The sequence below is a fragment of the Salmo salar genome, chromosome 06 (assembly GCF_965601325.2).
Source record: "Salmo salar chromosome 06, fSalSal1, whole genome shotgun sequence".
In the NCBI taxonomy this organism is placed as follows: Eukaryota; Metazoa; Chordata; class Actinopteri; order Salmoniformes; family Salmonidae; genus Salmo; species Salmo salar.
In genome coordinates this window covers 4,384,260-4,400,043 of record NC_138296.1, presented here as the reverse complement: position 1 = coordinate 4,400,043, position 15,784 = coordinate 4,384,260, and the positions used below count along the sequence as shown (strand labels likewise).

At 43.5% G+C, this 15,784-nt stretch overlaps 1 long non-coding RNA gene across 1 annotated transcript; it reads right to left on the bottom strand.

Moving 5' to 3' along the window:
• Nucleotides 1–847: 847 nt before the first annotated feature.
• On the bottom strand, nucleotides 848–9,944 carry LOC145879792 (uncharacterized). Its single transcript, XR_014392552.1, has 3 exons — nucleotides 4,450–9,944; nucleotides 4,114–4,160; nucleotides 848–3,751 (listed from the first exon to the last, which is right to left on the bottom strand). It is a non-coding gene; the product is annotated as an uncharacterized LOC145879792 (long non-coding RNA).
• Nucleotides 9,945–15,784: the final 5,840 nt, after the last annotated feature.

Genomic DNA, 15,784 nt, shown 5'->3' with positions numbered 1-15,784 from the left:
TCTGGTCCCCTGGCTAGGATGGAAACTAATACTTCCAGTCTATGGGTCTGGTCCCCTGGCTAGGATGGAAACCAATACCTCCAGTCTATGGGTCTGGTCCCCTGGCTAGGATGGAAACTAATACCTCCAGTCTATGGGTCTGGTCCCCTGGCTAGGATGGAAACCAATACCTCCAGTCTATGGGTCTGGTCCCCTGGCCAGGATGGAAACTAATACCTCCAGTCTATGGGTCTGGTCCCCTGGCCAGGATGGAAACTAATACCTCCAGTCTATGGGTCTGGTCCCCTGGCTAGGATGGAAACTAATACCTCCAGTCTATGGGTCTGGTCCCCTGGCTAGGATGGAAACCAATACCTCCAGTCTATGGGTCTGGTCCCCTGGCCAGGATGGAAACCAATACCTCCAGTCTATGGGTCTGGTCCCCTGGCTAGGATGGAAACTAATACCTCCAGTCTATGGGTCTGGTCCCCTGGCCAGGATGGAAACCAATACCTCCAGTCTATGGGTCTGGTCCCCTGGCTAGGATGGAAACTAATACCTCCAGTCTATGGGTCTGGTCCCCTGGCTAGGATGGAAACCAATACCTCCAGTCTATGGGTCTGGTCCCCTGGCCAGGATGGAAACCAATACCTCCAGTCTATGGGTCTGGTCCCCTGGCTAGGATGGAAACTAATACCTCCACTCTTTCAGGTTTTTGATGAGGTCACATGAAGAAGTACATGGTCCTCGCCTGCAAAGAAGACTTCATCCAAGAGGTATTAGAAGTCTGTAAAAAGAGGACAACATCCAAGAGGTATTAGAAGTCCGTGATCAGAGTCAGAGAAAAAAGAGGACAACATCCCAGAGGTATTAGAAGTAATTGTATTTATGATATATTTATTTATGGATCCCCATTAGCTACTGCAGGAGCTACTCTTCCTGGGGTTCGGCAACATTTTAAAAACATTACAATACATTCACAACATATTTCACAACACACAATGTGTGCCTTCAGGCCCCTACTCCACTACCACATACAGTTGAAATCGGAAGTTTACATACACTTAGGTTGGAGTCATTAAAACTAGTTTTTCAACCACTCCACAAATTTCTTGTTAACAAACTATCGTTTTGGCAAGTCGGTTAGGACATCTACTTTCCAACAATTGTTTACAGACAGATTATTTCACTTATAATTCACTGTATCACAATTCCAGTGGGTCAGAGGTTTACATCCAGTAAGTAGACTGTGCCATTAAACAGCTTGGAAATTCCCGAAAATTATGTCATGGCTTTAGAAGCTTCTGATAGACCTCTACAAGTCTGGTTCATCCTTGGGAGCAATTTCCAAATGCCTGAAGGTACCACGTTCATCTGTACAAACAATAGTACTCAAGTATAAACACCATGGGACCACGTAGCCGTCATACCGCTCAGGAAGGAGACGTGTTCTGTCTCCTGGAGATGAACGTACTTTGGTGCAAGAAGTGCAAATCAATCCCAGAGCAACAGCAAAGGACATTGTGAAGATGCTGGAGGAAACAGGTACAAAAGTATCTATATCCACTGTAAAACGAGTCCTATATCGACATAACCTGAAAGGCCGCTCAGCAAGGAAGAAGCCACTGCTCCAAAATGCCATATAAAAAACAGAATACGGTTTGCAACTGCACATGGGGACAAAGATCGTACTTTTTGGAAAAATGTCCTCTGGTTTGATGAAACAAAAAAAGAACTGTTTGGCCATAAGTACCACCATTATGTTTGGAGGAAAAAGGGGGAGGCTTGCAAGCCAAAGAACACCATCCCAACCGTGAAGCCCGGGGGTGGCAGCATCATGTTGTGGCGGTGCTTTGCAGGAGGGACTGGTGCACTTCACAAAATAGATGGCATCATGAGGCAGGAAAATTATGTGGATATATTGAAACAACATGTCAAGACATCAGTCAGGAAGTTAAAGCTTGGTCGCAAATGGGTCTTCCAAATGGACAATGACCACAAGCATACTTCCAAAGTTTGACAACAACGTCAAGATATTGGAGCGGCCATCACAAAGCACTGACCTCAAGCCTATAGAAAATTTGTGGTCAGAACTGAAAAAGCATGTGCGAGCAAGGAGGCCTACAAACCTGACTCAGTTACACCAGCTCTGTCGAGAGGAATGGGCCGAAATTCACCCAACTTATTGTGGGAAGCTTGTGGAAGGCTACCCAAAATATGAGACCCAAGTTAAAAAATGTAAAGGTAATGCTACCAAATCTAATTGAGTGTATGTAAACTTCTGACCCACTGGGAATGTGATGAAAGAAATAAAAGCTGAAATAAATCCTTCTCTCTACCATCACTCTGACATTTCACATTCATAAAATAAAGTGGTGATCCTAACTGACCTAAGACTAGGATTAAATGTGAGGAATTGTGAAAAACTGAGTTTAAATGTATTTGGCTAAGGTGTATGTAAACTTCCGACTTCAACTGTATCTACAACACTAAATCCATGTGTACGTGTGTGTTTACAGCATCATACAGTAGTAGTAACAGAATGATTAGTGAGTGTGTACAGCATCATACAGTAGTAGCAACAGAATGATTAGTGAGTGTGTGTGTACAGCATCATACAGTAGTAGAAACAGAATGATTAGTGAGTGTGTGTGTACAGCATCATACAGTAGTAGCAACAGAATGATTAGTGAGTGTGTACAGCATCATACAGTAGTAGTAACAGAATGATTAGTGAGTGTGTACAGCATCATACAGTAGTAGCAACAGAATGATTAGTGAGTGTGTGTGTTTACAGCATCATACAGTAGTAGAAACAGAATGATTAGTGAGTGTGTGTGTGATCATAAAAGCTTCCTGTTCAACTGAACTGTACTGTCATATTGCGATCAATTACTGAACATGACTAGAGAGATATTCTACATTGTTGCTCCAGTGTGTCTTACTGAACATGACTAGAGAGATATTCTACATTGTTGCTCCAGTGTGTCTTACTGAACATGACTAGAGAGATATTCTACATTGTTGCTCCAGTGTGTCTTACTGAACATGACTAGAGAGATATTCTACATTGTTGCTCCAGTGTGTCTTACTGAACATGACTAGAGAGATATTCTACATTGTTGCTCCAGTGTGTCTTACTGAACATGACTAGAGAGATATTCTACATTGTTGCTCTAGTGTGTCTTACTGAACATGACCCTGATTAGAGTGAAACATCATGTTGTGTTTGACACAGGGACAACCTGACACAGGGACACTGAGGAGTCATCATAAACCCTAAACCCTGGATAGATGGGCTCAGTGAATGTGGTGTGGAATGTGTACAGGTGGGTCAGTGTGTCAGAGGAAGCTCTATAGAAGGACAGAGTTCCGGCTGGCCAGTCCAGATACACTCCTACTCTGTGGGAGCTGGAGGAGGGGACGTCTATGGTAGTGTCATTATTATTGTGACAGGCAATGTAACTGTTGTCAGAGCAGTCCAGACTCCAGGACTTGTCATTGTATCCAAGACCACATTCCTCAACCACTCCTCTCCTGTTGATTCCTTTATATGTCACTCCTATATCAGACCTTCTCACACTCCACTCTACCTCCCAGTAACAGCGCCCAGTCAGACCCTCTCTACACAGCACCTGTCTACAGTCCTCAAATCTCTCTGGGTGATCAGGATACGGCTGCTCCTCTCTCCTACATGTCACCTTTCTGTTCTCCTCAGACAGAGAGAGGTGTCTGTTTACTGTGTTTGGGTCCAGTGTGAGATCACAGACATCTGATGGATGAAACCAGACACAATATTAGAAATCATCATTCACACACACGCACACACACACACACACACACACACACACACACACACACACACACACACACACACACACACACACACACACACACACACACACACACACACACACACACACACACACACACACACACACATACACACATACACACATACACACATACACAGACACACTCACATATTCAAAGCAACTCTTTGTAAACTTTGATGTCCCTGATTCCTGCTTCTGTAGAACTACAGCTGATATTTAATATGACCAAGTAAGTAATGATGGTGGTCTTTGACTTAACTTGAATTAAGACTTATTCTTAACAGCAGTCAACACTCACATTTTCTAAGCCCAGGTTTCATTGTGTTCTCTCCACCATGTTCCACACTGTAGCGGTAAGCAGAAGAACAGACAGTCATTGAGTGATACACCTAAACTCACACAGGACACACACACACACACACACACACACACACACACACACACACACACACACACACACACACACACACACACACACACACACACACACACCACACACACACACACACACACACACACACACACACACACACAGCATATAACTTTGTCCAAGTGGTGGTCAGAATGTTTGTCTTAACTAGCCTGATAAGTCAAACATGTCTGATATGAACATTGACATAAACCCTATAAATACTTGAGTTTCTCCAGTCTGCAGTGTGGATCCTCCAGTCCAGCAGAGAGCAGCCTGACTCCTGAGTCTCCTGGGTGATTGTAGCTCAGGTCCAGCTCTCTCAGGTGTGAGGGGTTTGACCTCAGAGCTGAGACCAGAGAAGCACAGCCTTCCTCTGTGACTAGACATCCTGACAGCCTGCAAAGAGTCAAATCATATTAAAATCACACTGCTATTCTTTGTGGTGAAAATAGCTGCAGTACATTTTTTTTTATTCGTAACTTATTTTGTACATAATGTTTCTGCCACTGTCTCTTATGACCAAAAATAGCTTCTAGATGTCAGGACAGCAATTACTCACCTCGTGCTGGACAAAGATTTTTTCTTTAACAAGTCGGACGCGAAGGATGTACTTTTGACACCCGACAAGGCCCAAATCCCCGTGATTCACATGAGAAAGAGACAGAGATATCGGGGACGTAGGTCGGGGATCCGACGGTGAGTGGGTAATCTGCCTCTAGCATCAGTCCTATTAGCCAACGTACAATCATTGGATAACAAAATAGACGAACTACGATCACGAATATCTATTGTTTCACCGAGTCGTGGCTGAACGATGACATGGATAAAATACAGCTGGCGGGTTTTACGCTGCATTGGCAAGGTAGAACAGCCGCCTCCGGTAAGACAAGGAATGACGGTCTGTGTATATTTGTAAACAACAGCTGGTGAACAGAATCTAATAGTATGGAAGTCTTGAGGTGTTTCTCGCCTGAGGTAGAGTATCTCATGATAAGCTATCGACCTATTTACCAAGAGAGTTTTCATTTATATTCTTTGTAGCTGTCTATTTACCACCAAAAATCGATGCTGGCACTAAGACCGCACTCAATGAGCTGTATACGGCCATAACCTAACAGGACACCCAGAAAAAAAAACTCTACATCACCTTTACTCCACACACAGAGATGCATACAAAGCTCTCCCTCACCCTCCATTTGGCAAATCTGTCCATAATTCCATCCTCCTGATTCCTGCTTACAAGCAAAATCTAAAGCAGGAAGCACAAGTGACTAGATCAATAAAAAAGTGGTCAGATGAAGCAGATGCTAAACTACAGGACTGTTTTGATATCACAGACTGGAATATGTTCCGGGATTCTTCCGATGGCATTGAGGAGTACACCACATCAGTCATTGGCTTCATCAATAAATGCATCGATGACGTCGTCCCCACAGTGACCGTACGTACATACCCCAACCAGAAGCCAAGGATTACAGGCAACATCCGCACTGAGTTAAAGAGCTGCCTCTTTCAAGGAGCGGGACTCTAACACGGAAGCTTATAGGAAATCCCGCTATGCCCTCCGACGAACCATCAAACGGGAAAAGCCTCAATACAGGACTAAAATCGAGTCATACTACACCGGCACCGATGCTCGTCGGATGTGGCAGGGCTTGCAAACTATTACAGACAAAGGGAAGCACAGACGCTAGCTGCCCAGTGACACGAGCCTACCAGATGAGTTAAGTTACTTCCATGCTCGCTTCAAGGCAAGCAACACTGAAGCATGCATGAGAGCATCAGCTGTTCTGGACAACTGTGGGATCACGCTCTCCGTAGCTGTTGTGAGTACAACTTTAATTAGGTCAACATTCACAAGGCCGCAGAGCCAGATGGATTACCAGGACGTGTACTCCGAGCATGTGCTAACCAACTGACAAGTGTCTTCACTGACATTTTCAACCTGTCCCTGACTGAGTCTGTAATACCAACATGTTTCAAGCAGACCATCATAGTCCCTGCGCCAAAGAACACTAAGGTAGCCTGCCTAAATGACTACCGACCCGTAGCACTCACATCTGTAGCCATGAAGTGCATTGAAAGGCTGGTCATGGCTCACATCAACACCATTATCCCAGAAACCCTAGACCCACTCCAATTTGCATACCACCCCAACAGATCCACAGATGACGCAATCTCTATTGCACTCCACACTGCCCTTTCCCACCTGGACAAAAGGAACACCTATGTGAGAATGCTATTCATTGACTGCAGCTCAGCGTTTAACATCATAGTGCCCTCAGAGCTCATCACTAAGCTAAGGACCCTGGGACTAAACACCTCCCTCTGCAACTGGATTCTGGACTACCTGACGGGCCGCCCCCAGGAGGTAAGGGTAGGTAACAACACATCTGCCATGCTGATCCTCAGCACGGGGGCCCCTCAGGGGTGCGTGCTTAGTTCCCTCGTGTACTCCCTGTTCACCCATGACTTCATGGCCAGGCATGACTCCAACACCATCATTAAGTTTGCCGACGACACGACAGTGGTAGGCCTGATCACAGAAAACGATGAAACAGCCTATAGGGAGTTGGTCAGAGACCTGGCCATGTGTTGCCAGGATAACAACCTCTCCCTCAACATGATCAAGACAAAGGAGATGATTGTGGACTACAGGAAAAGGAGGACCGAGCACGCCCCCATTCTCATCGATGGTGTTGTAGTGGAGCAGGTTGAGAGCTTCAAGTTCCTTGGTGTCCACATCACCAACAAACTATCATGGTCCAAACAGACCAAGACAGTCGTGAAGAGGGCATGACAAAGCCTATTCCCCCTCAGGAGACTGAAAAGATTTAGGATGGGTCCTCAGATCCTCAAAACGTTCTACAGCTGCACCATCGAGAGCATTCTGACTGGTTGCATCACTGCCTGGTAGGGCAACTGCTCGGCCTCCGACCGCAAGGCACTACAGAGGGTAGTGCGAATGGCCCAATACACCACTGGGGCCAAGCTTACTGCCATCCAGGACCTCTATACCAGGCGGTGTCAGAGGAAGGCCTAAAATTGTCAAAGACTCCAGCCACCCTAGTCATAGACTGTTCTCTCTGCTACCGCACGGCAAGCGGTACTGGAGCGCCAAGTCTAGGTCCAAGAGGGTTCTAAACAGCTTCTACCCCCAAGCCATAAGACTCCTGAACAGCTAATCAAATGGCTACTGCTACTCTTATGCTGCTGCTACTCTCTTTTTATTATCCATGCGTAGTCACTTTAACTCTACCTACATGCGCATATTACCTCAATTATCTCAACCAACCTGTGCTCATTGACTCTGGTACCGGTACATTGACTCTGTACCGGTAGCCCCTGTATATAGCCTCGCTGCTGTTTTTTTACTGCTGCTCTTTAATTATTTGTTATTTTTACTTACGTATCTATTTTTTACTTAAAACGTATTTTTCTTAAAACTGCATTGTTAGGGCTTCCCAGTGCCGCATCGATCTAAGGCACTGCATCTCAGTGCAAGAGGTGTCAATGCAGTCCCTGGTTCGAATCCAGGCTGCATCACATCCAGCAGTGACTGGGAGTCCCATAGGGCAGCGCACAATTGGCCCAACGTCGTCTGCATTTGGCTGGGGTAGGCCGTCATTTTGTTCTTAACTGACTTGCCAAGTCAAATAAAGGTTAAATAAAAAATACGAATTAATTGTTGTAGGCTAATGTGATTAGCATGAGGATGTAAGTAACAAGACAATTTCCCAGAACATAGACATATCTGATATTGGCAGAAAGCTTAAATTCTTGTTAATCTAACTGTACTGTCCAATGTACAGTAGCTATTACAGTGAAATAATACCATTCTGTTGTTTGAGGAGAGTGCACAGTTATGAACTTGAAAAGTTATTAATAAACCAATTAGGCACATTTGGCAGTCTTGACACACACATTTTGAACAGAAATGTAATGGTTCATTGGATCGGCCTAAAAGTTTGCACATACACTGCTGTCATCTAGTGGCCAAAATCTAAATTGTGCCTGGGCTGGAATAATACAGTATGGCCTTTCTCTTGTATTTCAAAGATGATGGTACAAAAAAAACGCTTGGTTTATCTTTGTATTATCTTTTACCAGATCTAATGTGTTATATTTTCTTCCATTCATTTCACATTTCCACAAACTTCAAAGTGTTTCCTTTCAAATGGTATCAAGAATATGCATATCCTTGCTTCAGGTCCTGAGCTACAGGCAGTTAGATGTGTCGTTTTAGGCAACATTTAAAAAAAGGGGAGTATCCTTAATGCTTGTAAGTAAGCATTTCACTGTAAGGTCTGCACCTGTTGTATTAGGCGCAATTGTTATATTTGATTTGATTTAGTCCGCCCATTTGCAGAAGTCATAGGTATTCTGAAACATTTTCTTATAGAGTATTAAAGTAGTCAACAGATGAGTATTTGGTTGTAAATATGGTTGAATTTGCAGTTTGTTTTGGGTTATGTTTTGCCCAAAAGTAACTGAATGCTGGATGATGACTGGGGTAATTGTCTGTTTAAGTGTGTAGATAACATGTTTCTAAACACTACTAAATTGATCCTGATGATGCCATGATTAATACAAATCATAAATCAATCATGAAAAATGATGAGTGAGAAAGTTACAGAGGCTACAACAAAACAGCTAACCTCTCACCATTACCAATAACAGAGGCTACAACAAAACATGCTAACCTCTCACCATTACCAATAACAGAGGCTACAACAAAACATGCTAACCTCTCACCATTACCAATAACAGAGGCTACAACAAAACATGCTAACCTCTCACCATTACCAATAACAGAGACTACAACAAAACATGATAACCTCTCACCATTACCAACAACAGAGGCTACACCAAAACATGCTAACCTCTCACCATTACCAATAACATGAGAGGTTAGCATTTATTCTGATCTTTGTGCCTCTGTAACTTTCTCATTGATCATCATTCACGATTCATTCATGATTATTCATAATCATGGTAGCATCCACATGAATGTAGAAGTGTTCAGAAACATCTTCTATTCTTACTGACAATACAAGTGAAGTGACTCCAAAATGACAGGACATTATTCACCATTCAGTTTCTATTAGGAAAAACATCATCCAAAACACAACCAAGACAAACTGCAAATACATTTAACAAGTTAGTAGAATCACAAGCTCAATGTAATCACTGCAGGAATGGAATATGGGACCAAATACTTAAATGATGACTACTTTAATACAATATAAGTGAATTTATCCAAATAATTAAGACTTCTTCAAATGGGAGATCTAGATATAGAAAATGCTTTCATTTCTAAACGGTAGCACAGATATGTATGAAAACCCTCAAATAAAGGGTGACATTCTGTACTGTCACTTAACATGAAACATTCGATCTGAAATCCAAAATGCTGGAGCATAGCACCACATTTAAAACTGTAATCTTCACGGTCCAAACACATATGGTGTGGACTATGTGTGCCTGGTAAACACATGTGGATCTGGTGAACAGTTATCACTTGTTGACCAACTACAGGAATACTGACCTCAGAGTCTCCAGTTTACAGTGGGGATTCCCCAGTCCAGCAGAGAGCAGCTTCACTCCTGAATCCTTCAGGTCATTGTTACTCAGGTCCAGCTCTCTCAGGTGTGAGGGGTTTGACCTCAGAGCTGAGACCAGAGAAACACAGCCTTCCTCTGTGACTAGACAGTCTGACAGCCTGCAAAGAGTCAAATCATATTAAAATCACACTGCTATTCTTTGGTGGTGAAAATAGTGGCAGTATATTTTTTCAACATATTCAGATATCAGTGTCCTGAAACATTCCATATCTATTCATAAATGAATGTATCATTATTATAAACTACATATTATCAAGGTATTGCTTGTAGAGAGAAAAATGCATATTACAAATATTTGAGTAGACTGACCAGACCAGTTTAAAAAGCAGTATCAGTCAAAAGACAGACAGTGAGGTATAAGATTTAGATTGTATTGAGTATACAGTCCACACCATATCTATTTGGACAGTGAAGCTAACGTTTTAAATGTGGCTCTATACTCCAACATTGTGGATGTTTCAAATGTTTTTATTTTAGGATATTTTAATAAGATTTTGACTACTTTGACTACTTTAATATACTATGAGTGAACTGGTGAAAATACTTATGACTTCTTCAAGTGAGCGGACTAAAGTGACAGGACATTATTCAACATTCAGTTTCTATTAGGAAAAATATCATCCAAAACACAAGTAAGACAACCTGCAAATGCATTCAACAAGTTTGTGGAATCACAAGCTTGATATAATCACTGCAGGAAAAAAATATTGGACCAAACACTAAACTTTTGACTAAATGATTTGTACAAATAATTAGGACTTCTTCAAATGGGAGAACTACATACATAAAGTACTTTTATATCTAAACGGTAAAACAGATATGTATGAATACCTTTAAATTAAAGCTAACATTCTGTACTGTCACCTAATATGAAACATTCTATCTCAAATCTAAAATGCTGGAGTATAGCACCACATTTAAAACTGTAATCTTCTCTGTCCAAACACATATGGTGTGGACTATGTGCGCCTGGTAAACACATGTGGATCTGGTGAACAGTTATCACTTGTTGACCAACTACAGGAATACTGACCTCAGAGTCTCCAGTTTACAGTGGGGATCCTCCAGTCCAGCAGAGAGCAGCATCACTCCTGAATCCTTCAGGTCATTGTTACTCAGGTCCAGTTCTCTCAGGTGTGAGGGGTTTGACCTCAGAGCTGAGACCAGAGAAGCACAGCCTTCCTCTGTGACTCCACAGCCTGACATTCTGACAAAGAGATCATCATGACATGTTAGTTTTTTTTGCATATATTTCTATTTATTTCAATCTCTTTTTCATTTTTCAAATTAAATATACGTTCCTGCAACCAGCCTCACCCAATTACCTTTAGCTCAAACTCCAGCTGCTTTTATCCCGGATAATACCTGCTAGTCTGCACAGCGCGATATCAACTCTGAGCATATCGGACTGCTTTTCTCCGCTACATAACCGGATTCCTTCCGCAAGCTCTGGACCATTATACCGGATCATCACAGCTAGCTAGCTGCTACCGAGTGGCTCTGCCCCGAAGCTAGCACCAGCTAGCCTCAAGCTAGGCCCATCTCCCGGCTAGCCAACGAAGTATACCAGCTAACTTTTGGGCTACAATACCTCTTTTGCCAATTGGCCTGGACCCTTTATTGTCGACACGGAGCCCAGCCGATCCATCACGACTGGTCTGCCGGCGTAATCGTCCGATGGTTTTCAACATGCTTTTCCATTGCGATGTTGCAGAAGAGCCATCCGCTAGCCCTGGCCCGCTAGCTTTCTGAACGCCGTGTCTCCCGGCCCGCTAGCTTTCTGAACACAGTGTTTACTGCTCGCCTACCGTAGTAGCGACTACTGAACGGCTCCCTTTCTCACCTATTGCTGCTCAGTGGACCCTATGATCACTCGGCTACACAGCTGATGCCTCCTGGACTGTTCACTAACACGGTACTTCATTTTGTTTAACTGTCGGCCCCAGCCTCAAACTCAGGTCCTGTGTGTACCTAACTGACCCTCTCTGCCCATTCATCGCCTTTTACCCATTGTTGTTGCCTTAGCTGTTTACCCATTGTTGTTGTTGTCTTACCCGCAGTTGTCTTAGCTCTCCAAATCAACACCTGTGTTTGCTCTATGCCTCTCTCTAATGTCAATATGCCTTGTCTACTGCTGTTTATTGTTATTGTTTTATTTTACTGTGGAGCCCCCAGTCCCGCTCAACATGCCTTAGATAGCTCTTTTGTCCCACCCCCCACACATGCGGAGACCTTAACTAGCTTAACTGGGGCCTCCAGAGATGCAACCTCTCTCATTGTCACTCTATGCCTAGGCTTACCTCCACTGTACTCGCATCCTACCATACCCTTGTCTGTACATCATGCCCTGAATCTATTCTACCACGGCCAGAAATCTGCTCCTTTTATTCTCTGTTCCCAACGTACTGGACGACCAGTCCTTATAGCCTTTAGCCGCACCCTTATCCTACTTCTCCTCTGTTCCTCTGGTAATGTAGAGGTTACCCCTGAGTACTACACCCATTCCCCAGGCGCTCTCATTTGTTGACTTCTGTAACCGGAAAAGCCTTGGATTCATGCATGTTAACATCAGAAGCCTCCTCCCTAAGTTAGTTTTATTCACTGCTTTAGCACACTCCGCCAACCCTGATGTCCTAGCCGTGTCTGAATCCTGGCTTAGGAAGGCCACCAAAAATTCAGAAATTTCCATCCCCAACTACAACATTTTCCGTCAAGATAGAACTGCCAAAGGGGGCGGAGTTGCAATCTACTGTAGAGATAGCCTGCAGAATTCTGTCATACTATCCAGGTCTGTGCCCAAACAGTTCGAGCTTTTAAAAATGTATCTTTCCAGAAACAAGTTTCTCATTGTTGCCGCTTGTTATAGACCCCCCTCAGCTCCCAGCTGTGCCCTGGACACCATATGTGAGTTGATTTCCCACCATCTATCTTCAGAGTTCGTACTGTTAGGTGACCTAAACTGGGATATGCTTAACACCCCGGCCGTCCTACAATCTAAGATAGATGCCCTCAATCTCACACAAATTATCAAGAAACCTACCAGGTACAAGCCTAAATTCATAAACATGGACACCCTCATTGTCACAGGCGTCGATAAAAGGGGACCAAAACGCAGCGGGTATAGTGCTCATCTTCGTGTATTTATTTAAAGAGAGTGAACACTTAAACAAAATCACAAACGACAATCAACAGTTCTGTAAGGTACATAGACTATACAGAAAACAACCACCCACAAAAGCACAGGAAAAACAGGCTGCCTAAGTATGGCTTTCAATCAGAGACAATGAAAGACACCTGCCTCTGATTGGAAGCCATACTTGGCCACACATAGAAAAAGAAACATAGAAATAGAAAACTAGAACCAAAATCCCCTAGAACCAAAAAAAAACAAAAAATACACAAAAAACAAACACCCCCTGCCATGCCCTGACCATACTACAATTACAAATGACCCCTTTACTGGTCAGGACGTGACACTCATAGATATCATCCTGACCAACTTGCCCTCTAAATACACTTTTGCTGTCTCCAACCAGGATCTCAGCGATCACTGCCTTATTGCCTGCATCCGTAATGGGTCCACCGTCAAACGACCACCCCTCATCACTGTCAAACTAAAACACTTCAGCGAGCAGGACCTTTCTAATCGACCTGGCCCGGGTTTCCTGGAATGATATTGACCTCATCCCGTCAGTAGAGGATGACTGGTTGTTCTTTAAAAGTGCTTTCCTCACCATCTTAAATAAGCATGCCCCATTCAAAAAAAATTGAACTAAGAACAGATATAGCCCTTGATTCACTCCAGACTTGACTGCCCTTGACCAGCACAAAAACATCATGTTGCGTACTGCACTAGCATAGAATAGCCCCCGCGATTTGCAACTTTTCAGGGAAGTCAGGAACCAATATACACAGTCAGTTAGGAAAGCAAAGGCTAGCTTTTTCAAACTGAATTTTTCATCCTGTAGCACTAACTCCAAAAGACTGTAAAGTTCATGGAGAATAACAGCACCTCCTCCCAGCTGCCCGCTGCACTTAGGCTAGGAAACATTGTCACCACCAATAAATCTACGATAATCGAGAATTTCAATAAGCATTTTTCAACAGCTGGCCTTGCTTTCCACCTGGCTACCCCTACCCTGGCCAACAGCTCTGCACCCCCCGCAGAAACTTGCCCAAGCCCCCCCCCAGCTTCTCCTTCACCCAAATCCAGATAGCTGATGTTCTGAAAGAGCTGCAAAATCTGGACCCCTATAAATGAGCTGGGCTAGACAATCTGGACCCTCTCTTTCTAAAATTATCCACCGCAATTTTGCAACCCTTATTACTAGTCTGTTCAACCTCTTATTCGTATCACGAAATGTTTCGGGTAGATTTCCACAAGCTTCCCACAATAAGTTGGGTGAATTTTGGCCCATTCCTCCTGACAGAGCTGGTGTAAATGAGTCAGGTTTGTAGGCCTACTTGCTCACACATGCTTTTTCAGTTCCGCCCACACATTTTCTATGGGATTAAGGTCAGGGCTTTGTGATGGCCACTCCAATACCTTGACCTTGTTGTCCTTAAGCCATTTTGCCACAACTTTGGAAGTACTGTATGCTTGGGGTCATTGTCCATTTGGAAGACCCATTTGCGACCAAGCTTTAACTTCCTGACTGATGTCTTGAGATGTTGCTTCAATATTTCCACATAATTTTCCTGCCTCATGGTGCTGTCTATTGTGTGAAGTGCACCAGTCCCTCCTGCAGCAAAGCACCCCCCCAACATGGTGCTGCCAGCGCTGTTCTTCACGGTTGGGATGGTGTTCTTCGGCTTGCAAGCCTCCCCCTTTTTCCTCCAAACATAACGATGGTCATTATGGCCAAATAGTTCTATTTTTGTTTAATCAGGCCAGAGGACATTTCTCCAAAAAGTACGAATAAGAAATATCAGTTTTAGTACAGGGACACAGTCTTGGAAATTCGTGTTTGCGCGCACTATGAAGGCAGGACTCACCTGCTAAAATCGGTTTCCTATTGAACATACTTCTATCTGAAGAAATATTATAGTTTGATTACATTTTAGGGTATCTGAGGAGTAAATAGAAACTTGTTTTGACTTGTTGAAACAAAGTTTAGGAGTAGATTTTAGGATTCCTTTCTCTGCAGTTTGAACGAGCAAGCGGGACGCCCAGCCCTAAAAGGAACCGACTTGCCAAAACTATAGTTTGTTAACAATACATTTGTGGAGTGGTTGAAAAAGGAGTTTTAATGACTCCAACCTAAGTATATTTTATCTTTCGACTTCAACTGTATATCCATCCTGCCTTGCCTTTCTAAAGTCTTCGAAAGCCAAGTTAACAAACAGATCACTGACCATTTCGAAAACCACCATACTTTCTCCGCTATGCAATCTGGTTTCAGAACTGGTCATGGGTGCACCTCAGCCACGCTCATGGTCCTAAATTAAATCATAACCCCCATCAATAAAAGACAGTACTGCGCAGCCGTCTTCATCGACCTGGCCAAAGCTTTTGACTCTGTCAATCACCGTATTCTTATCGGCAGACTCAACAGCCTTGGTTTCTGAAATGACTGCCTCACCTGGTTCACCAACTACTTCTCAGACAGAGTTCAGTGTGTCAAATCGGAGGGCCTGCTGTCCAAACCTCTGGCAGTCTATATGGGGTTCCACAGAGTTCAATTCTCGGGCCGACTCTTTTCTCTGTATATATCAATGATGTAATTTACAAAATAGTCTCCAACACTCTACTCAGCAAACTGGATGTAGTCTATCACAGTGCCATCCGTTTTGTCACCGAAGCCCCATATACTACCCACCACTGCGATCTATATGCTATCATCGGCTGGCCCTCGCTACATATTCGTTGAACCCACTGGCTCCAGGTCATCTATAAGTCTTTGCTAGGTAAAGCTCCACATTGTCTCAGCTCA